The sequence below is a fragment of the Salvelinus namaycush genome, chromosome 2 (genome assembly GCF_016432855.1).
Source record: "Salvelinus namaycush isolate Seneca chromosome 2, SaNama_1.0, whole genome shotgun sequence".
In the NCBI taxonomy this organism is placed as follows: Eukaryota; Metazoa; Chordata; class Actinopteri; order Salmoniformes; family Salmonidae; genus Salvelinus; species Salvelinus namaycush.
The window spans coordinates 50,210,003-50,235,677 of NC_052308.1; the positions used below are offsets into that span (position 1 = coordinate 50,210,003).

The 25,675-nt window shown below is 40.6% G+C and overlaps 1 pseudogene; it reads left to right on the plus strand.

Annotated features, from left to right (window-relative positions):
- Positions 1 to 520: 520 nt before the first annotated feature.
- LOC120022122 lies at positions 521 to 2,886 on the plus strand (annotated as a pseudogene).
- The last annotated feature ends 22,789 nt before the right edge of the window (positions 2,887 to 25,675 follow it).

Sequence of the window (25,675 nt, forward strand, 5' to 3'; positions counted from 1 at the left end):
GGTGATTTTATGAGCATAATCAGATCAAAATAATTGTTATTTTTACAGAATTTATTATGTACTAATCAGATGTGTTAAAAATGCTGTTCAATTTGTAGTGTAGGTCAATTAATTGTGCTAATATTCAACAGAATCTCAACTCAATTTGTGCAAATATGTACTAAAGGTATTTCAGCAGATTTTGTGCGTTTTCATGAGTTTTTATGTGGCTTCATTCATAGGAAAATACATTTTTGGGGGGCAAACTTCAGAACAATCTTTTGAAAGTTTTTGGAGCAATATTTTTTGGGGCAATGGTTTTCTACACAGACTCTTTTTGTGTCCCACATTTATTTAAAACAAAAAACAAACGTTAAAAACCCAATATTGTTAATCAACCAAGTTGTCACCCAAAATACTTAGAATATAATTGCAACCTTTTTCTATGCTTGTTTTCGGTGAATAATTTGGGATACTGGTGCTATGTTGGATTTCGTGAGGGTTGCCAGATTGGAGTAAAAATATTTTAGGGGTGGTATCGATGAAGGTATTTGATTGGAGAATGGGGATACATTTTCATGATGTGAAATTGATTCATCAATAAATGTGGGGAAACAGAAGACCTGCAAAAAAATCTGTTTGGTTTAAATTCCCCTGGTGTAACTGCATGGTATTTGCAACTATAACGGGTCTGGACTATGATCAATTAACCCATATCAATGCAATTAAACAGGCTAATTAGCATAATTAATTATGTTGGCCTGCACTTATGGTACTTCAAAGGTCATTTCATGATGGTTATTGCAAACATGTCAATCATGTCATATACTTAAGCTATTGTAACAAGGCATATGCCAGCATTGTAGGCCAACTGCCTCTGCCCAGATGCCTACTAGGCTTTCGTGCCAATGGCCGTTGGAGCTCACTTTGCCACATATGAGACCTGGTTAGAGTCCCTGTTACAGCTTTCACTTTTTTTCCGCTACACTGGTGGCAGAGTTGGGATCATGTCCAGCTCACGTCTATTTATGTGATCTAGTGGTGGGAAGCATTCTGTTATTCAACATTGTGTTGTGTGTAATTACATTGATATAACTAGTGAACAATGGATAAGCAACAATGGGTGTGACGGATAGAAGTAATCATTACAGGTGTGATCAAGCCTTCTATCAAAGTTGCCTGAAGCTGAATGGAAAGTGCTATGCACTGACCAGTTATTCAGAAGAAAATCCTCTCCTCTCTAATTTACATAAGTTAACTTACGTGTGTGGACCCAAAACAAAGAGAAAGAAAGAAAGAAAGAAAGAAAGAAAGAAAGAAAGAAAGAAAGAAAGAAAGAAAGAAAGAAAGAAAGAAAGAAAGAGAGAGAGAGAGAGAGAGAGAGAGAGAGAGAGATAGAGAGAGAGAGAGAGAGAGAGAGAGAGATTTTATCAAGAAAATAAACAGAATTGAGCACTTTAAATGTTTCTATACACATATGACTTTTATTGCTTTATGTGAAATTAACGTTAAAAAATAACATTGCAGAATTTCAGAAAAGCTGCCGAGAAATCAATCATTTTGGGCCGCAGAATTCACAAAACAATTTTGCGAAATCCTGGAGGGACTGACTTTTTCGTTTTTTCAAATTCCTGGTGTCTTGAATACTTTGTATGGTCATTATACTCCGCTAATGACCATACAAAAAAAGAGTAATGGAAAACAATTTGTGGTAAGTTCATGGGAGCCACCATCATAATGCACCTCCACTGTTGTTCAAAGTAGTCCTTGTGCATAGACTTGTATGGTTTGTTAAACTTTGAAATCAATTGTTTTTGTTTAGCATACATTTTAAAGTGAAAAATCAGTCAGTGTAATTTTGTTACCGTGGAATTGCCCGTGACCATAAATCAAAGCCTGCTTATTCCTAATATGTAGGATGGAAAATGGTTGAAAAACATATCTATGCCTTCATTTCCCAAAAATAAGACTCTCAGCGTTCATTTGATACCACATTTGATATGCTCCTATAAATTTCACATGTTGGTGCTCATTGGTCTTTTTACATGGAAATGACCGTAACCTTTGTCAAGCTAATCATTCATCCGTTTATCATTTCCTTTAAGTATTTTTCACAGTAGTGGCTCATTTAGAGGTTAATTTTCCTGTGTTCTACCACTGCACCTTTGGACTCATATCCATCCATTGCAGGTGAGAGAGTACTGAACCACCCCGAGAAACCCTGCTACCTGTGGTTCATCATGGAGTTCTGTGAAGGTGGGGACGTGAACCAGTTCATCCTGTCGCGACGACCTGACCTGTGGACCAACAACAGCTTCATGCTTCAGCTGACAAGCGCCGTCGCCTTTCTGCACGAAAACAACATCGTTCCCCCCCAACTTCAAGCCTGACAACATCCTCATCTCTGAGAAAGCAGGGACACCGGTTCTCAAAGTGTCTGACTTTGGCCTCAGCAAGGTGTGTGCCGGCCTAGGGGGCGCCGAGAAGGACAAGGCGGGCGAGGACAAGAACGAAAATGTTGTCAACAAGTTCTGGCTGTCGTCGGCGTGCGGCTCAGACTTCTACATGGCGCCCGAGGTGTGGGAGGGCCACTACACAGGCAAGGCTGACATCTTCGCCCTGGACATCAACATCTGGGCTATGCTGGAGCGGATCACCTTCATCGACTCCGAGTCCAAGCGCGAACTGCTGGGAACATACGTGAAGCAGGGCACCGACATCGTGCCTGTCGGCGAGGCTCTGCCAGAGGACCAAAAGATGATACAGAACATCCCGCAGAAGCGCAAGTCCTCCATGTCGGACGGGGTGAAGAAGCTTTTGCAGGACATGCTAGCGGTCAACCCTCAGGACCGGCCCGATGCGCTTGAGCTACAAAACAGGATGGACAAGGTCACATGTGCTGCATGACCCCACCCCCCCTATACTTCTTTCCCCCCAGGTACTTATCTATACATTTAATCTTTTGACCTTTTTGATGTTCCTGGTTTTGCGTTTTTTTGCGTACTAGCAATGGTTATGTTTTGTCTCCATGTACTTTTTTTTTATCAATCACAAGCACTGCTCAGTTGACAAAAGGGCTTCGAAAGATTCCACCATACCCGCAGTAGGGGGGTTTGCTTAGTGACCGAACGTGACAGAATGGTCTGGCCAGGGCACCAGCTCATAGATAAGATCCAAATGTCTGTGCTGTCTGTTCCCCAGATGTTTTCAACTGAATTCCTTTAGCTCCAGCAGTTTGAACTGGTTGAGGAATACAGAGCGTTCTTCCCCATTCTGGATAAGGGGCACCACCTTGTAGCCAGCATTGCTTTCATTAGTTGTCTTTTACAGTGCTTAACATTTCTTCCTTAGGGCCTGCAGACTGAGTGTTCATGGTCTGTTCATGGTGTTCTCCAAGCTAGAGATCGCTCCAAGCTAGTCAAATTCCTTGTTCCTCCCTTACCGCATACTGTTATCTTGTAGGCCGACCTACTTCTTGTTGGTTTTCTGTCATACCGTACAAGTATGTTTATTTAGGCCTAACCTGAACAGTCTTTCAGATTTTCATCATTTGCAGTTGAAAAACTAAAGGCTTGCCATAACAGTATTTATAAGAGGCCAGTTCACTGGGTGTCATTCTCAGGATAATCTCAGCCGACTAGTCCACTCCACAACTAAACCACTCGTTTTAGGTTGTCGCAGCCTGGTTGTCTCCAGCATGTCTCCAGCTGCATCTGCTCTCACGCTGTCTGCCTGTGTGAACCAGTGAAAGGTTGCCTGTGTTTCTCTCCACCAGACATGCTAGGATACCTCTTATGCCACGAGCGACTCCCCCCCTCCCCCACCCAACCTACATCCCTTTGGCCCGAATCCATCTGTCAAATGCCTGTGTTTAGAAGAGGTGGAGTGGATGATCACAGGCTTCCTTTGTTCAGCACTGAAGCGTTGAACCGCATGTGCGTGCTATCTGAATTGTTTTGCTCCACAGCCCAGTTTTGTTGAGAGTTGTTCTTGGTGTGCAGTATATTGTAGCCGATATAATTTGATTTTCTCTATACTGTGTCTTGAGTCCGATAATGTGTGGGGAGGTTAAGTCATGGGGAGGTGCTGTCTTTTTTTTGCGGTGGTAGCTTATCTCCCCGTGTAAAGTAGTCTTATGACCTTTTCCTTTGCCGCTCTTGTAGCCTGCCTGTCTCTCCTCTCCCATTCTTCCCCTTCTCTATTCATCCTTTGCTCCATCCCCCGCTCTGCTCACTTCACACACACACAGGACTGTTACTGCTTGTCACGTTCTGACCATAGTTCTTGTGTGTTTTACTTGTTTTAGTGTTGGTCAGGACGTGAGCTGGGTGGGCATTCTATGTTGTGTGTCTAGTTTGTCTGTTTCTATGTTTGGCCTAATATGGTTCTCAATCAGAGGCAGGTGTTTTGTGTTGTCTCTGATTGGGAATCATATTTAGGTGGCTTGTTTTGTGTTGGGGTTTGTGGGTGGTTGTCTTCTGTCTTTGTATTCTGCACCAGATAGGACTGTCTCGGTTTTCACGTTTGTTATTTTGTATTTTGTATAGTGTTCACGTTATCGTCTCTTTGTTTATTAAACATGTTGAACACTAGCCACGCTGCATTTTGGTCCTCTCCTTCACCAACGGAAGAAAACCGTTACACTGCTGCTACATCGGCTTGGTGAAGGAATAGGATTAATCATTCTCCCTTTCCAATAACGACACCATGGGTGTGTGTACATGAGCAAAATTAGCTTAACATGCCCACGTACTGTAGAGTTGCTGTTTACGTTTTGCAACCCATTTTATTTATCTTACTAAAGGTATTTGAGATGATCAAAATTAAACCGAGGTCACTGGGTATATGAATTTGTCATTTCTTTCTTAATTTCTCACAAGTTGCGCAGCGGTCTAAGGCACTCCATCTCGGTGCTAGAGGCGTCACTACAGACACCCTGGTTCGAATCCAGGCTGTGTCACAACCGGCCGTGATTGGGAGTCCCCATAGGGTGGCGCGCAGTTGGCCCAGTGTCATCCGGGTTTGGCCGGTGTAGGCCGTCATTGTAAATAAGAATTTGTTCTCAACTGACTTGCCTCGTTGAATAAAAAATGTAATTGACTTGTCAATGACTCACAATAAATAGTTCTTTATGTAGAGATAGAGACATTATAATGTAAGTGCCAGCCAGCAAAAACATTTTATTGATGGTAAATGTCTTATAACAGCCAGAAGCACCCTTTTTAATTGTTTTGTTCATAACACCACGGCACTTAGGAAAAACTAATCAGAACAAGAGAAGAAACACACACACACTCTGCTTGTAAGTCAATGCTCCATATGGGAAACTGCTTACATTATGTCAGGGATTGAATGCACTGTGCGAACGTAAATCCGCCATAGGCATATCCATGTGTAGACAAGAGCGTTGTTATCAGTAGTAAGATATTGCCTGTGTTCCTGTAAGACAAAAGGTGAACCCCCCCCCCCCCCCCCTCCCCAATTTAACCTAAATACGAACTCTGCTATGTAACAGTAGAGTCAGCAAATGTCTCCAATTCCCCATTAAACTAGTTGCATAACAGGATTGTGGGACACGGGAGAGAATCACTGGGCACACATCTGCCACTGGCAGCCCAACAATAGCAATCTGCAGCATTGACGGAATTTCGCTTTAAATCTGATTTCACTTTTAAATCTATTCCAAACAAAAATCAATGAATTCAAAGTGTGCCAAACCATACAACTCTATGCACAAGGGCTACTTTGAACAATTTACACAGAACATTTTACAAACTCATTGACTGGAAAAACTGTGCAGATGCAACAACAAAAAATCTCCCTCCGTTTTTTATGCGACAATGTTTTCCAAAAAGATCTGTTCCGAACTAAGATTTAAAGATGTCTGTAGAAGGAATGGGGTGTCAGCTATGACATGACATCTTGAATTTTGAAATAATATATATATATTTTATTTTATTATTGAACAACAGTAGGTGAAGTGGGTTTACATCCAGTAAAGGAATTACATCAAGGGTTCCTGATCTGTATTATATGGAAATGCATAAATATGAATATAATTCACTAAGAGAGAGAGAGAGATCACACCCCTTGACGCTTTATTGTATTACAAAGTGGGATTAAAATGGATTTGTCATTTTTGTCAACAACCTACACAAAATACTCATGTCAAAGTGGAAGATTTGTTTATTTTGTTTGTAATAACGGGAAATAAAACACAAAGATATTTTGATAAGTACTCAATCCCCAGAGTAAATACATTTTAGAATCACCTTCGGCAGTGACTACAACTGTGAGTCTTTCTGGATAAGTCTCTAAGAGCTTTGCAAACCTGAATTGTGCAATATTTGCCCATTTTATTATTTTAAGAATTCTTCAAGCACTGTTGAGTTGGTTTTTGATCATTGCTAGACAGCCATTTTGAAGTCTTGCCATAGATTTTCAAGACAATTTAAGTCAAAACTCTAACTAGGCCATTCAGGAACATTTAATGTCATCTTGGTAAGTAACTCCAGTGTATAGTTGGCCTTGCATTTTAGGTTATTGTCCTGCTGAAATGTGGATTTGTCTCCCAGTGTCAGGTGGACAGCAGACTGAACCAGTTATTACTCTAGGACACCCTAGTCCTTGCCGATGACAAGCATACCCATAACGTGATGCAGCCACCATCATGCTTGAAAATATGAAGAGTGATTTGTTGTTTTGGATTCAGGGCAAAAAGTGCATTTCTTTGCCACATGTTTTGCAGTATTACCTTAATGACGTTTTGCAAACAGGATGCATGTTTTGGAATATTTTTATTCTGTACAGGCTTCCTTCTTTTCACTCTGTCAATTAGGTTAGTATTGTTGAGTAACTACAATGTTGTTGATCCATCCTCAGTTTCCTATCACAGCCATAAAATCACCATTGGCGTCATAGTGTAATCCCTAAGCGAGTTAGGAAGGACGCCTGTATCTTTGTAGTGACTGGGTGTATCGATACACCATCCAAAGTGTAATTAATAACTTCTTTAATAACTTCTTTCAAAGAGAAATTCAATGTCTACTTTTTATGATTTTTTTTTACCCATCTACCAATAGGTGTCCTTCTTTGCGAGGCATTGGAAAACCTCCCTGGTCTTTGTCGTTGAATCTGTTCTTGAAATTACCTTTTCGACTGAGAGACTTTACAGATAATTGTATGTGTGGGCTAAAGAGATGGGATAGTCATTCAAAAACACCATTATTGCACACGGTTAGTCTATGCAACTTAATTTTTTTTAATTACTCAAGGTATTTAGGCTTGCCATAATAACAACAAAGGGGTTGAATACTTACTGACTCAAGACATTTCAGCTTTTCATTTGTTATTAATTTGTACATTTTTATCCATTTTAAATTCAGGCTGAAACATAAAGTGGAAAAAGTAGATGGGTGTGAATAGTTTCTGAAGGCATTGTATACCTTAATAAAAATTAAAGTCTAAGCTTTCATTTGACACCAAATTTGACATGTTCCTATGAACTTCTGGGGACAATAAAAGACCACCGCTGACCATGTGTATGGCGCCGTGGGGGCGAGCAGTTTGCTGATGTCAACTTTGTGAAGAGAGTGCCCCATGATGGCGGTGGGGTTATAGTATGGGCAGGCATAAGCTACGGACAACCAAGACAATTGCATTTTATCAATGGCAATTTGAATGCACAGAGACACCATGACGAGATCCTGAGGCCCATCGTCGCACCTTTCAACCTCCGCCATTACTTCATGTTTCAGCATGATAATGCATGGCCCCATGTCGCAAGGATCTGTACACAATTCCTGTAAGCTGAAAATGTCCCTGTTCTTCCATGGCCTGCATACTCATCAGACATGTCACCCATTTAGTATGTCTGGGATGCTCTGGATTGACGTGTACGACAGCGTGTTCCAGTTCTCGTCAATATCCAGCAAGTTTGTACAGCCTTTGAAGAGAATTAGGACAACATTCTTCAGGCCAGAATCAAGAGCCTGATCAATTCTATGAGAAGGAACTCTGTCGCGCTGCGACATTGAATTGGACGCAAATTTTGATGGTCTTGACTCTGTCTCGGACCCCTCTCCCCCGTCTTGGTCTTGACTCAGTCTCTCCATCTCGGTCTTGACTCAGTACCCCCACCCCTCCAATCTTGCCCTTGACTCGGACTTGATTTGCTCCGGTCTTGGTCTTGAATTGGTCTCTTTAGGTGGTCTCAAACACAACACTGGCTAATGGTGGTCTAAAGTGAACCCCTTCTTCCTTTTATAGTAACTTCTCAGCAAGCCAGGCTCTAAAAGAAACAAGATTTTTTTTGTGTGGACGATGTTAAACTGTAATCAAGTTCATATACAGAGCATTCGGAAAGTATTCAGACCGCTTCACTTTTTCCTAATTTTGTGACGTTACAGCCTTATTCTAAAATTGATTACATAATTGTTTTCCCTCATCAATCTACACACAATGCCCCATAAAGACAAAGCAAAAACAGGTTTTTAGAAATGTTAGCAAATGTATTACAAATAATAAACAGAAATACATTATTTACATAAGTATTCACACCCTTTGCTATGAGACTCGAAATTGAGCTCAGGTGCATCCTGTTTCCATTGATCATCCTTGAGATGTTTCTACAACTTGATTGGAGTCCACCTGTGGTAAATTCAATTGATTGGACATGATTTGGAAAGGCACACACCTGTCTGTATAAGGTCCCACAGTTGACAGTGCATGTCAGAGCAAAAACCAAACCATGAGTTCGAAGGAATTGTCCGTTGAGCTCCGAGACAGGATTGAGTCGAGGCACAGATCTGGGAAAGGGTATCAAAAAATTTCTGCAGCATTGAAGGTCCCCAAAAACACAGTAGACTCCATCATTATTCAATGGAATAAGTTCGGAACCACCAAGACTCTTCCTAGAGCTGGTCACCTGGCCAAACTGAGCAATTGGGGAGAAGGGCCTTTGTCAGGGAGGTGACAAAAAACTCAATGGTCCCTCTGACAGAGCTCCAGAGTTCCAGAGATGGGAGAACATTCCAGAACGACAACCATCTCTGCAGCACTCCACCAATCAGGCCTTTATTGTAGAGTGGCCGGGCGGAAGCCACTCCTCAGTAAAAGGCACATGACAGCCTGCTTGGAGTTTGCCAAAAGACACCTAAAGGACTCTCAGATTATGAGAAACAAGATTCTCTGGTTTGATGAAACCAAGATTGAACTCTTTGACCTGAATGCCAAGCGTCATGTTTGGAGGAAACCTGGCACCATCCCTACGGTGAAGCATGGTGGTGGCAGCATCATGCTGTGGGGATTTTGTTCAGCAGCAGGGATTGGGAGACTAGTCAGGAGGGAGGGAGAGGTGAAAAGAGCAATGTACAGAGAGATCCTTGATGAAAACCTACTCCAGAGTGCTCAGGACCTCAGACTGGAGCGAAGGTTCACCTTCCAACAGGACAACGACCCTAAGCACACAGCCAAGACAACGCAGGAGTTGCTTCGGGACAAGTCTCTGAATGTCCTTGAGTGGCCCAGCCAGAGCCCGGACTAGAACCCGATCAAACATCTCTGGAGAGAATAGCTGTGCAGCGACGCTCCCTATCCAACCTGACAGAGCTTGAGAGGATCTGCAGAGAGGAATGGAGATACTCCCCAAATACAGGTGTGACAAGCTTGTAGGGTCCAACCCAAGAAGACTCAAGGCTGTAATTGCTGCCAAAGGTGCTTCAACAAAGTTCTGAGTAAAGGGTCTGAATACTTTTGTAAATGTGATATTTCCATTTATTATATTTTTAATACATTTGCAATCTATAAACATGTTTTTTTTGTTTTTTCATTATAGGGTATTGTGTGTAGATTGATGAGGGGTGACAATTTAATACATTTTAGAATAAGGCTGTAATGTAACAAAATGTGGGAAAAGCCTAGGGGTCTTAATACTTTCCGAATGCACTGTAAATTCCAGTGCGAAGAGTGCCCATCTAACAAAATCACATTGTCACAACAAACTTCTTAATATTAAAGGTGTCACATATGACCAAAATATTACCTTATTACGACGGTGTGTTTTTGCTGAGTAACGAAAGATAAACCAGTTCTATTGCTCCTTCGTGTCATGTTAGGTCCAAGATTCGGTCAGCTGGGGTTTGTGGCTCAGGCCCAGACATCGGCCCCACTTCAGTGGCTGCTGCAGGTGAGTCGGACATGTACAGTACATAGTCTCATAATGGACTGCAGCAGGATGGAGCACTGCTGCATTGACTCAGCAGATTTCAACAGATCTAGGCTAAATCGTGGTTTTAGAAAAGAGCCCACACAAGCCTGGGTTTGTAGACTATAGTACAATTAATTTATCATAGTGAGTGTGGCTTTTGTTTGACTAAATAAATAAGTTTGCCAGGTTTTGGTGTTTATCGACCTGTTTTTACATACACATATGCACTCGATGCCTGGCTTTCAGATTAAGTAAACACACTGTTGAGAGTGTATATTCCCTCTGGGAGTAGCTAGCTGTTGGTCTAACAAGTTCAGCTGGCCTCAGTATGTGGAAGAGCCGGGTGGCCCTCCATGTTTGTTTACTCCGTGCAGAGGAGGATTTTTCTTTGAAGTATGAAGAGCCTCTAGTGGTTTGATGTGTCACGCTGGCTTCCTCTCACCCATTTGCGCTTAAGCCACACCTTTAGGTCATGCAACAGAGAAATCAACTGGCTTAACTAACCGTAGGCTTTTAATAGTGCAATTATTGTGATTAAAAGGTTAACTGTGATAAAAATGTAACGTAGGCCCTGTGAATGTGCTCACTTGTGGTTTTAGATGTTGTCCTTTGTCTTGGCTCAGAAATCCTCTATCTGATGATGCCACCCATAACCTCAGGTTGAAAGGCCTAGCTGTTAGGTTACATCTGCTTTCCTGTGCTGTTTCCCCCCCCCCCCCCCCCCCATCATGCCTAATAAATTTTTTCATCAAATATACTAACTTTTGTTGTTTTTTCCTGCTCTGTAGTTAGCATGACTTGAATGTTGCATTTATTTATTTATTTTCTCTCCTCAGATAGTACTTCAAACACCCTGGACCCAATAAATCAGTGAAAGGGACTCTTTAATTGTGGAAGACTGTGAAACGTCTGTTGAGACAAATGTGAAGAAAAGGGAAGCATTCGACCCAACTGCAATTCGTATACTGCAAATGGAATCTTGTTTACAGTACGATTCTCAACCTACAGTACATCGTTACAGGGAATGTTTTACTTGGCCTGAAATATTTTAGATGAAGAGAAGAATGATGACACGTACTCTATTTGTATTGATATATGTTTTGTTATATCTGCTGCTTCCTAGTAAGGTGTTTGTTTGAAAGGAATGTGTTTTTGTTGTGGTTTCATGCTCGTTTGCGCAGAACGCCGTAAACGGTTGGCGCTGTATATCCAGACACTTTTGAAAATAATACACCTTGGGCTCTCCTTGCCTTATTAAGTCTGCATGTTTCACTGACACCCCACCATCTTGCCCCATCTTCAATTGACAAAACGCATTACCCTAGCGCAAGCCCATACAGATTTTCATCCCGTTTTGATCAAACTCGTGCCGATTCTCCATCACTTGAGAAGGCATGGCATAGATTGGTGAGCAAAAAGTTGATTTGAAATTCAGTGGACTTAAAATAAACATTTGTACAGATAATCTGTGCAGCCTTGCTCCCCCCAATTGGATATGATAATGAAATCCAAGAAGCCTAAATTTGAGGAAATAAACTTTTTTTTTATGCCCACCGTACCTAAAAGTGGGCTAGAGATGATAATTTGATTTTTCTTAATTTTGGCACTTTCTTCTTTGAGTAACTTGTCCTTTTTTCAAGATTTTTGTTTAGAATTTATTTTTAAAGCCAATGGGTGAGTTTAGATTGATGATGAGGAGTGGACATGAAGATATTATGTCATATAAGACTCGCCCAGTAGTATATCAAAAACCTGTTTAAGGTGAACCGCACTTTTACGTTTAGGGTCGGTTTCCCAAACACAGATTAAGCATAGTCCGTTTCTAAAAAGCATTCTCAATGGAGATTCTCCATTTGAAAGTGCTTTTTAGTCCAGGACTTGGCTAAATCTGTGTTTGAGAAACCGGACCCTGATTGCTATGAGAGACTGGCCACCACCCTACTCCACCTCTCCTTTCCTAACTCAAATATATATGAATTGGTCATGATTTTCTTGTATTTTGTTAATTGTTTTTGACTTTTTACACTTTACGTAACAGCAGCATATTTATTTATTTGATTCTGTTTAAAGATTCTTTGTTCAAACATTTTTACTGTTCCTTTTTCTTTGCTTGTCGAGCCGGTATTGTTGAACGGTATTATCTTGATAAGTTTCCCAAATTCCTTGTTGGATCTTACACAATGATCTTCTTGCAATGGTATAAATGTGTGACCAGCGTGAAAAAGGAAATAGCCTAGTTTTATATGGCATATTGATTGAAGACTACTAATGAAAATCTTTGGATATCAGAAGAGATATGATGACAATAAATTCACATAATTGCTTAAGTCCAAAGTTTTTAAATTGAACTATCTTAAAATAAGCAAAACTACCATCTCTGATTTATGAAATGTAGACACTTAACCAAAGTTGTTGCTTTGCAAAGCATTACCATTAATTGACATCACTTTTACTTCTGCATCTCAAAAAAAAAATCATTTGTGGTTTACAGTCACCAAGCAGCCACAAATATATATCCTATCATCCTTTATATATAATGCTACCTCGTTTTCCTGCACATTTGCGGAGAAATTTCTCGATTGAGCCATCATGTAATATTTGTATTTTCAGATTCTTTGGGAAGTACAGATTGTGAATCTCATCGCTATCAGAACTACAGTAAGTATATGTAAATTGTGTGTCGGTTCTATTCAACTGTATTTTTTATTTTATTTGTTGCTTAGTTTTCATTTTAGACTCTGGCTTAAAAGGGTCCTTTTGTGTTGTTTGATCTATAAACATTTTAAATGAATACCCGAATAACACAAAGTTCGCATTTTACTAAATATAAACTGGACAGTTATGTTTTTTGGCTGTTTGACCCTGCACCGATTTAGATTACATTTAGATTAAGCTTACTTTTATAGTAGACAATTCTGTCTTTCTAATACAATTGTCATCAGTCTCTTCAGGTTTATCTGTCATGCTTTGGTCACCCTCTGTTTGAGAAATATACCTAATATTCAACTTGTAAGGGAGTGCGTAACTGGCTACAGGGAAGTCCGGCGCAGCAGAGCAGAAATGGGTAGCAAACGGAGCCCTTTATTGAGGCGAACAAAACACGGTACTCAGAAAACTAAACACACACAGGTTACAATAACCCGGCGCAAACCAGCCTGGAGTACACATACATTTCCATAATACAATTCCACACACAGACATGGGCGGAAACAGAGGGTTATATGCAAGACGAGTAATGAGGGAATGCAAACCAGGTGTGCAGGAAAACAAGACAAAACAAATGGAAAATGAAAGGTGGATCGGCGATGGCTAGAAGACCGGTGACATCGACCGCCAAACGCCGCCCGAACAAGGAGAGGGACCGACCTCGGCGGAAGTCGTGACACAACTACTTGTTTTCTACCGGTGTTGGTAAATTGTAAGAAGGCAAGGCCTGATTTTATCATTTGATCTATCCAATTAATGAAAGGGACCATGAGCCGAAACTATAAGAGAGAACTTTTAGAAATTCAGGCCTCTTTCTTTCAGGCCTCTCCTCTTTTTTATACTTCTTTAATTCAGTGTATTACAAACTCTTTGAATACAATCTTTTTACTCAATTGAAATTCTTCCTATAGTGTACCATGGAAAATTCCATGGCAGGTTTGCAGTATAAAAGATGCCCCCAGATATCCCAATAGTCTCAGTTGTAAAGGTATTTGGTACAGAAAAACTGACTCTGCTGCTGGGTTTGGTAAATTACAGATCTACCTGACGATGTTCAGTAATGTGTGGTTTGCCGCTGATTAGTGACACTTTCATCTCATGTTCTTAAGTTTCTCAATCATGCAGAGCTGATGCGACCCCATCAGGTCTTTGTATTTCCATTTGGTGATTCCCACAACATTCTTCTATGCAACCATCCCTCACTCAAACACTGCAACAAAGCAGTTTTAAATTGGTTTGTTTTCTATTTAACTCGCTCTCTGCTTGCCATCGTTCTCTGAGGATTTAGAGGAGGAATCTCCATCTTGTTGTGATATAAAATGTGTTTCCTATAGTTTCGATGTTAGCTTCAGTGAAGACTTCTCTTTGGTATCGTACAGTACATTGTACATCTTGTGATTTCTTTCAATACATTTAGAAAAAAAATACAGTATGTTCTTTCTTCTACCAATTGTGAGTTTTGTCCTTTCCGTAAGAGAAGTAAAAAGTGTGTAGTCCGCCTGGTGAGACAATGCAATAAACTAGCTCTAAATGTTGGATGGTTGGATGCTGCCTTTGCTTGTTTAATCATGCCCAATACCCAAAGGATATTGGCTCAACCATTATTGGCTGGGAACAGGCAAGTCTGTTAAAAAGAGAACTGTTGATTCTCATGAAATACTGGTTTTGTACATTCTAGAATAACCCCCATCACAGCTTTAAAAAAAAACAATGTTATGCTGAACCCGTATCATTGCAGGCATGGCGCAGTGGATCAACCGGTGGATTTCAAAGTGATGTTAGAAGGGGCCAGTAGTGATGTCAACAAGCCCAGTCATATTACACTTATTTGGAATCACCTCATAAAAAATCAGATGCTAAAAGACATTGGTAACATGTCAGAACACATCCCAAGTCAAACATCAGACCAGGTGAATTCCTCTCAGGGGTGATTCTGTTTTCATATTAATAAAGGAGGAGAAACACGACAGAAAATCATGCAAATAACTGTCGTTTTGTTTCAGGACAAGGAAACCCCTGTCTTACAACGGTCGTTCGTTCCCCATCCTGTCAAATGAAGAAAAGGTGACATAATGAAGAATATGTCCATTTGTAAAAACAACACATATGGAGAACAAAAAGATGACAACTTTATACCGGTACTTTGTCGTAAATTAATTTACGACGTGGTAATAGTTTTTGCCTTACTGGCTACACATCAGATACATGAGTCTGACAGAGCACCTGTCCCTTGGGGTGCACTGGGGTATTACACCAGTGGCAAAATTACAAAAACAAAGGATTTCTTGCATTGTTTTTTGTGAAACGTCCTTAAAAGTCATTGAGGAGCATAGGTGGTACAGTATATGGTGACTGTAGATTTCATAAACATAATCTCATAACCATTTATGCCTCTACACAGGCAACGCTAGTTAGCAATTGGCTCGTAAAACTACTTCTAACTCTACACGAAGACATAAAAATGGTATCCACGAGTTTATCTGACTCTGGGGAAGTAGATAAAGGGCCTCCTTGCCAAAATCCCGAAGTATCCCATTAAGATCTCCAACATGTCCGCTAACCGTGTACTAACATGGCCATAAAAGACACGGTCAAACAGCCCAGCTTAGCACACAAAGAGATGCTGACCTCGTAAAAATGTATACACTGCAAGCATGCCTGGGTTCACATGCTGTAGTCATTTGTGTTCACTACTGGGGGATATATTTTTTATCATTAAAAGCCTCATTGGCTCACTTTTGCAAGATTGAATGGTCCGTTGACTTGAAGATGCATAATAAGATCCGCCAGACGGATTACCAGGACGTCAGAGCATGCGCTGACCAGCTGGCAAGTACATATCTACCTCAGTTACCTCGTACCTCTGCACATCTACTCAGTACTGGTACCCCGTGTACATAGCCAAGTTATCATTACGTATTGTGTATTTATTCCACGTGTTATTATTTTTTCTATTATTTAAAAAAAATAGTCTCTGCATTGTTGTGAATTAAGCATTTCACTGTTAATCTACATATGTTGTTTATGAAGCCTGTGACAAATTTAATTGGATTTGTTTGAGGCGAGCACTCAAAACCAAGTGTTCAACAGGTGGTGTCGTGCATATCTACTAAGAGGACCAGACTGACATGTGGTAGTACAGTTGGCCTAAGGCCTACACAGCCAGCCAGACAACAACCATACAGTACAGCTAAACATGGGAAACAAATACAAAAATAGGAAGCTACAGCCAACCTATGCTGGAGGGGGGGTTAGCTAACAAGGGCGAAGAGTATGGTCACGTTTAAGTATATGCGCTCCCAATATGGGGAGCGTCTGAGGAAAAATAGAGGGCGATTGGAGAAAGGCTGCTGGAGGAGGAGGTGTGTGTGTGTGTGTGTGTGTGTGTGTGTGTGTGTGTGTGTGTGTGTGTGTGTGTGTGTGTGTGTGTGTGTGTGTGTGTGTGTGTGTGTGTACTCAATGAATGGGCAGAGGGAGACAAGTTTTAAAGTTTATTCGCCCTGTGCACAGGATACAGCAGGTGTAAAACAGTACATTGCAATTCTTATGTTGAGAGTGCTTATCCAACAATGCAGTGATAATAATAATATAGATAATAATAGAAAATAGAACAAAAAATATTATATTTGCATATGGCATTGCGCATGGTGATCTTAGGCTTGTGTGCGGCTGCACGGCCATGGAAACCCATTTCATGAAGCTCCCGGCGAATAGTTATTGTTTTCATGTTGTTTCAAGAGGTAGTGAGTGTTGCAATCGAGGACAGACGATTTTTACTCACTACGCGCTTCAGCACTCGGCGGTCCTGTTCTGTGAGCTTGTGTAGCCTACCACTTCGCGGCTGAGTCGATGTTGCTCCTAGACGTTTCCAATTCACAATAGCAGCACCTACAGTTCACCGGGGCAGCTCCAACAGGGCTCAAATTTGATGAACTGAGTTGTTGGAAAGGTGGCATCCCATGATGGTGCCACATTGAAAGTCACCAAGCTTCTCAGTAAGGCCATTCTACTGCCAATTTTTGTCTATGGAGATTACATGGCTGTGTGCTCGATTTTATAAACCTGTCAGCAACGGGTGTGGCTGAAATAGCCAAATCCACTAATTTGAAGTAGTGTCCACATACTTTTGTATATGTAGTGTATATACTTGCCAGTGTCAGTATCGTATTCAATATGCAGGGGTACTGGAGTGGTTGAGGTGGGTTTAAACATAAAAAGTGACTGGTAGTATGATATACAGTATAAATACTAATGGTACTAATGGTAATAAATACATGTAAACAGGTGTAAGAATGATCAGTAGCAGGATAAATACTAATAGTAATAGCAATCAATAATCAATGGATAGCAGCATAATGTAATAATCGGTCCCGCTTTAAATGACGTGGAGCTTATAAAGGCTTCATAAAGCCTTCATAAACACTACATAAATGTGTCCCAAATTGAACCTTTTATTTTATTTAACTAGGCAAGTCAGTTAAGAACGAATTCTTATTTTACAATGAAGGCCTACCCCGGCCAAACCCTCCCCTGACCCAGACGACGCTGTGCCAATTGTGTGCCGCCCTATGGGACTCCCGATCACGGCCGGTTGTGATACAGCCCGGGATCGAACCAGGGTGTGTAGTGGCGCCTGTAGCACTAAGATTCAGTGCCTTAGACCGCTGCGCCATCCGGGAGCCCAAATCATCTGTAACCATATGTCCTGCTCTATAAAGGGTTCATAAATGTGTCATAACTGTGTGACTTAACCACCAATGTCAAATGTGACATAACCCACTATTTCAAATATGACATAAACCTATGTTTTAAAAAGGCTTTATAAAACATATTAAAATGAGGCTTCACAAAGGAATTATAACCTTGTCACGCATCTTGGTGAGCATTGCAACGCCAGGATAGTGGGTTCTATTCCCAGGACCACCCATATGTAAAAATGTATGCACGCATGACTGTAAGTCGCTTTAGATAAAAGCGTCTGCTAAATTGTATATATTATATTTCTCTAAAACATTTCTAGGATGGCCAAACCACTCTCCCCTACTGGGTGCATAGCTAGCTATCTGTTTGATTTTTCTTTGCCTAATTCTGTTTTTTTTTTCACAAAATTCTGTTTTTACATATTTTTTTTTACGTTTCATCTCAATTTTTTCAGATTTTGACCCAGTTTTTTCACACTTTTTAAATAGAAAAACAACATAATTGGATGTTCTAAGTTCACATCAATGCTTAAACCACATCAGGTGATGACTTTTGAGTTCTGGGAAAAATCTAAGAAACATAGTTTTTTTGAGTGTAGTTGCTCTTTAATTCAGTGCACTATTGTTTGGTTAGAGGTGTTTCTGTAGCGCAGTAAGAGCACATGTAATGAGTTCGCAAATCCAATGCCCACTTTTGGTCCAACTGAAGAGCAAAAAACTAGTAAGTTAACCTATATTTATTGTAATTTTAAATGTATAGTTGTAAATGTATAATTTAAATGTAGTAGTTAAGTGTTGAGTTAGATTACATAGCTACCTCAATCGATATTTCAAATCAATTCGGCGACTTCACATTAATTACTAGCTAGCTAATTCAATTTAGCTCACTAACAGGCTCAGCTAAATAAAAATCCCCCTAGATACAGCCACGTCTCATTGTCACGTCATGAGATTCGTAAATGAAAGTGGAATATAATCATACAAATCGAATGTTTACCATCTCCCCATTTCGACTCTTTCTGGTGCTGAAAATAAATGCCCTTATCCAGCTAGTGTGACAAAGGCATTTCCTAACAGACCTGCTAACTTTCTTTGTTGTTACTTTTAAGGTTGGAACAAACATGCAGTACCTCCAGAAGGCAGAGAGGCAAGAACCATTTGTCTGCCAGCTCAGGGACAAGCTACACTATTCACACCCCTGTGTAATGTTCAATGTAATTGCATTTCTGGACTTTTTGAAACTTCACTTTTTATTGATTTAAATGTAAAAAATAAAAGGAAATGTATGGTTTAATCATGCCTTTAATATGTATGTGTTTTGTCAGTGATGATTCCCTAAGTGTTAATACATTTGTGGTTACATCATTGAGCCTTTATGTATGTATTATGAATGAGCAAAGGTGTCTGACTTTATAGTAAGTATAGCGTCATATGATATAAGGCATTTATCTATATGTTATAAATGACCAAAGGGGTCTGACTTTAAAGTAAATACAGTGTCATGCAATATAGAGTCTTTATGGATGTGTTTACAACCTGTTACAATGGTACCAACATTTTGTGACTGATCTTTCAGCGGGGGAGTGGGTGAATGTGTCAAAGACCTGACTGGGTTCAGAATCACACGGTATGGCTCGTTATATTGTTGTGTGTGTGTTTGTGTAATGAGGAACATGGAACTTGCTTCCAGAAGAAAATTACTTTCAATGTCCTTACGTTGGGGGCTTTCATCAAGGTAATTGTTTATTGGTGTAACGTCATCCCCAGGCTATTGTGCACCCAGCCTATATAACCCTGGGATATCAACCATTCAAAGTTGGCCTTAGTGGGCGTGACCATCGAATTGTATGGGAGGGACCTTACTGAGTAAAGTATTAGTCATCATTCCCCCTGGTCGTCTCTAGTTAACACAGCCACAAAGTCATAATTATGGCTAAACCCTGCCCATTTCCACAATTACTCTTCTTAAAATTAGATTTTAAACCTGACCCTAACTAATGAAGGCCACGTTTGATGAGTTGTTCCACCAGACCTTCCGCACATTTGGGGCGGAAGTGTCTGGGAACAAAATTAGGTGTAATGTGACTAACATGACTTCACTTTAGAGCGTGTGCCATCCTTCAGCACATGTCACCCTTTATAAAGCACATGATTGTATAATATTCAACATACTGGATTATGTCACATTTGACATTGGTGATTATGTCACACAGTTATGCCACATTTATGAACCCTTTATAAAGCATGACGTACGGTTATAGATGCTTTTTAGAACATGTATGTAGTGCTTATGAAGGCTTTATGAAGCCTTTATAAGCTGAACATCATTTAAAGCGGGACCAATAAATCTAATCAATAATCTTTTTAGCAGCAACATCATTTGTGTCTGAGTGGGTATAGACCTGTGGATGGACATAGAGTCAGTGTGGATAGTCTGTTTTATGGCCAGGGGATAGAAGCTGTTTAGGAGTCTGTTGGTCTGAGCCTTGATGCACCGGTACCACCTGCCGGACAGGAGCATGGAGAGAACATTCCATGGCTCAGACACCGCCTGGATGGCTGGGAGCTCGCCCCCAGTGATGCGCTGAGCCATCCGCACCACCCTCTGTAGGCCCTTCCAGTCGTGGGCGGTGCAGTTACCATACCAGACGGTGATACAACCATACAGGATGCTCTCAATGGTAAAGCTGTAAAAGTATGTGTACAAAACATTAGGAACACATGTTCTTTCCATGACATAGACTTACCAACTGAATCCAGGTGAAAGCTATGATCATTTATTGATGTTACTTGTTAATGTCACTTTAATCAGTGTAGATGAAGGGGAGGAGACAGGTTAAAGAAGGATTTTAAGCCTTGAAACAATTGAGACATGGATTGTGTATGTGTGCCATTCAGAAGGTGAATGGGCAAGACAAAAGATTGAAGTGCCTTTGAACGGGGTATGGTTGTAGGTTCCAGGCGCATCTGTTTGAGTGTGTCAAGAACCTCAATGCTGCTGCATTTTTCACGCTCAATGGTTTCCTGTGTGTATCAAGAATGGTCCACCACCCAAAAGACATCCAGCCAACTTTACAGAACTGTGAGAAGCTTTGGAGTCAACATTGGCCAGACAGAGTCCATGCCCTGACGAATTGAGGCTGTTCTGAGGGCAAAAAGGGGTGCAAATGTTTTGTATACTCAGTGTATTTTCCTGTGAGTTTACCCATAAAGAACTGAAATCTTGGAATGTGACGTGAATGTTGTGTTCAATTGAGAAAACGATTTGCTCTTCATGTCTTTCCTAGCACAACACAAGAACAAAAGGTCACAACGACCCTGCGGGTGTGATCCACGAACATGTGTTGATATCAAAATGCTCAGATGCTCAGAATATCAAACATTTACCTCCCCTTTGCTTTTGAGGAATCTCTTTATCGTTGTGTCACTTGATTGAAAGTATATTTGTGTCCCTCAGATGTTGTAACACCAGGATATGGACACAAGCCATTACTTCCTCTCCTATTGTCTATGTCACTTTTCAGTTTCCTCTTTCAGCACACAGGGAGGAAGTAGGCTGAAGTTGCCTCTAGACCAGGGATGGGAAACCTTTTGTAGGCCTGTGGATAAATATCCACAAAAAAATATATAATCCCAAAGAATATCTAAAAAAATTGTTTGGGGGCGACTCAGGTCTCAGTTTACTGTTTTGAGTGAGAATAGTAGAATACACAAGGTGCCATTTTGAAATGTGGTTGTGCGTCATCAGTTGTTCTCTTGTTCTGACAGTCACTCAATTAGCCATGTCAGCTAATACATTTTGGATTTGTAGTTAGTCTAGCCAGCTATCCAAACTTGTAGTATTCATTACCAAATATCGACAGGGCACGTTCACAGGGATCCTGACCTGTGTCATTATCCTTACAAATATGAAAATCTGCATGACACAGATTTATTTTACTTGGCAAGTCAATTAAGAACAAATTCTTATTTTCAATGACAGCGTAGAACAGAACAGGAGATTTTTACCTCGTTAGCTCATGGATTCGATCTTGCAACCTTTCGGTTACTAGTCCAACGCTCTAACCACTAGGCTACCTGCCACGGATAAGAATAAGGTATCTTCTCTCTAACACTTTAAATGTTAGGGGTGGACCTCATTGGACTACTTTAAATGTTAGGGGTGGACCTCATCTGACCCTTCACGAAATCCAGGACTGGCAACAGCTGGTGTCTGGCTGCGACTGATCACTTTACCAAGTGGGTGGAGGCAATACCCATTAACTTTTTAGGGATAGGGGGCAGTATTCGGAAGTTTGGATGACTGAGGTGCCCAAAGTAAACTGCCTGTTACTCAGGCCCATAAGCTAGGATATGCATATGCATATTAATGGATAGATTTAAAACTGTTAAAATAATGTCTGTGAGTATAACAGAACTGTTTTGGCAGGCGAAACCCCAAGGACAATCCATCCGGGAAAAACATTTTTTGAGGTCATTCGACTTTCCAATGCTTTTCTATGGGAAAGCCTAATTATTAGGACCCAGATTGCAGTTCCTATGGCTTCCACTAGATGTCAACAGTCTTTAGAAATTGTTTGATGTTTTTTGGGGGGAAAATGAAGAAGTATTCGTATTCTTTCTAAGTGTAACTCAAAAGGACTCTAGTATTTTGGTGCGTGTGAATGACTGCGCGCTCCTCGTTGTTTTTCTCCGGTATTGAAAACAGTTTATTCCGTCTTCAATTGTATCTATTATTTACATATTAGGGTACCTGAGGTGGAATTAGAACCGTTGTTTGAAATGTTTGGACCAAGTTTACAGGTTACTTTTTACATTCCTTTGTAGGCATGTTGGGCGAGTTGGAACAGGTATATTTCTGAATCAAACGCGCCAAATAAACGGACATTTTTGGGACTTTATCGAACAAAACGACCATTCATTGTGTAACAGGGACATTTGGGATTGCAAAAAGATGAAGATCTTCAAAGGTAAGCGATTTATTTTATCGCTATTTCTGACTTTCCCGGTGCATCTGCTTGGTTGGAAAATGTTTTTAATGCTTTGTATGCAGGGCGCTGTCCTCAGATAATCGCATGGTGTGCTTTCGCCGTAAAGCCTTTTTGAAATCTGAGAACACGGCAGGATTAACAAGAAGTTAAGCTTTTACATGATGTATGACACTTGTATTTTCATGAAAGTTTAATATTACGATTTCTGTAATTTGAATTTGGCGCTCTGCAATTTCACCGGATGTTGTTGAGGTGGGTCGCTTGAGGCACGCCTAGCCCAAAGAGGTTTTAAGGTCAGTAAATGAAGAGTACGTGCTTAAATCTGAATTCCCTTTTGTAACCCATTAAAAAGGGTACTTGGAACCGAAAATAGATTTCGTTTTTTATAATACCCATCAAGGACGAGACTGGCGAGGCCACCACAAAGGTGATGATGGACATCCTTAACCCACGGTTCACCCATGATTTACATGGTGTTGTTGTTGGTCTATTGCTAATTTTGTATAATGTACTTTCACTGAAACCCCACCTGAGGTGGTGGAAGTTGTCAAACCAGATCAGAACGCCTTCGAGGACCACCTTCGGGCACGGACTGAGAAGGATGTGGAGGTTTTTGAACAGGTAAAAATGATTGTCCGCTGTTAGTTTATTTTCTGGCCCTCCAAGAGATATGTAAGAAATGTATTTGTAATATGAAATATAATTGCATTTATTCCTGTTATCAATCAAGGTGAGACTGAACATCAACAAGGCGCAGGAGAAACAGAAGGAGAGCTATTGGAGCAGAATCAAGAAGGGGCACATGTGCCCACAACATCCGGGCGAATTCCTTGGTTTGGAAGAAGGACGAAAGGAAGGCGAGACCTGGGAAACCTTGCTGCTCTGTCGCTCCTACTGTATTTGGCGTCTACATCTTTTAAGGTGAATATTACAAATCTCAGATAATAACTATTTGCATTTGCACACAAAATAACTTGAAGCTAGTTTTAGTTTCCCTAACACTGATATTTTTCTCTGGGTTACCTCAGTGAAAGCCAACAATCTTCTCCAGTTGGACGGTCGACCACTGAAAGCACTTAACACCCTACACTTCGGTGAAGCCCAATAGACAAAGTATGTTAAGCTTTGGTTGACATTTGAGAAAGCAAGAAATGGTAGTTATGCTGAGCTTATAAAAATGTACCTCTTCAATTTACCTCTCAAAATTACCTTAGGACTATCGACTGTCCAAGCCCCCCAGGAGGTTTCCCATCCACCAGAACCAGTGAGTTCGGATCAGTCTGATTCTCTGTGCTCTGAGTCGGACGGGGACCAGCTTGAGGTAGGCTGTACCTTCCAAAAGTTTTGAAGGTATATATCTCCCATTTATAACACTGCACTAATCCATCACATTTTCTCACAGTAAACTGTAACCTGTGTGTCTGCTTGTTTACGTCTCTGTCTCCTACCCTGTTCCCTTAAACTCTTCTCCAGTTCTCCAGGAGCTAGGGGTTCTGCCCAACACCCAGACGTGGATCCACCCGATGTCCTCCATTACCAACCACCCTCCAACTTTTCATGACATCATCTACAGCTACTGTTGTCGTCATTATCTGCTAAGAAAGTTTTCTCACTCTATCATACTGGGCACATAATATGTGAGATACACAGATTAATTAACTAAAAACACTAGCACTGCAAACACGCAGAACAAAGAGAGCAGGAGTGCCTGGACTTTGCAGTCTCCCTCTTCAGGTCCCCCTTCCCGAGACTGGCTGCCTGTTGAGAACAAGTGGCTGGCAGAACCTCCCACCCACACAGCAACCACCTCCTCAAAATTCCACACACCAGAATTCAGTATTTTAGTCTATGATTGCCATGTGAGTGTACAAAAAAATTGGCGAAAATAAATTCATGACACCAACTGTGCCAAAAATATCAACGTTTATGTATTAAAATCTTAAATATTGCCAGGTTGGTTTTCACAAGGTGTTCATTATTGTAAGTTGTAAGGTATCCTTTGATGGTATTTATTTGTTCCACATTATTCATTGTATCTCAGGACCTACAATAGATGCATACATATATATTCAACCACAAGGGTGTACTAATGAGCTATGTGAAATAGAAAAAAATGAATCACAGTAGAGGAATACTGAAATTAAAATGCTTCAGTGTAAGTAAGGGAAGGGCAGGTTAAAATAAAAACATGACAGCCAGACAAGCCAGTGTATGAATCAAATGGATTTGCATATGAATGGAGTGGAAATTAGCTGACTTCCTGATCTGTAAGATAAGTAACTTTAATGTGTCAAGCAGATTACACGTTTTATTTGCCATTTCCGAATCGTAGCAACGTTTAAGACATGGATTTCATGTTGTAATGTTAACAAGGTACCCAAAAGTAGTTAGAAGTAATGTTTTCATTTTATTTGCTAAACAAAACTTGTTTGAACGGCAAAAATGTCGTCGTAAATCAGCCTTGTTTGCATAGCGATGATGAAAATAAGGTAATTTAGGCTGTAATGATCTCCAAAATTCTAATCATTAGGTCATCACACCGTTGATATAGCATCGGACGCTAATTGTTTTATCGAATCCCATTGTGACGCAGAGAGGGACACTTTTTGGCATGACAGCGCCACTAAAATGTTTTGACCAGGGCTCATCGGGTTCTGGTCAAAAGTAGTTCACTATGTAGGGAATAATAGGGTATCATTTGGGACGTAGACAGAGACAGACAGTCTGTCAACATGTAAGCCTGATGCTCATATTTCACCTCATCAGGCTTGCAGTGTATGGGTAAATATTTGTGCTGACAAGCAGAGGCAAAACAGTATGCCTTGGGTGATTTTCCCTCTGTAATCACTGTATGATTTGAAGAACCTTTAGTTATTTTTACTAAGGGTTTCTTTTTAAAATGTTATTCTCTCTGGTATTTTGGGGTCTGAATAGGAGGTTCTTGGGTTATAATGAGAGAGGTCCATCATTACAGCTCGCTTCTGGAAGACAATGATGTTGCTGATAACACAACTAGCCTGCATAACAATGTAAAGACGTCACAAACGCTTCCCTCTACTGGTGAAATCTTAACACTGCCACAGTCATGCTAT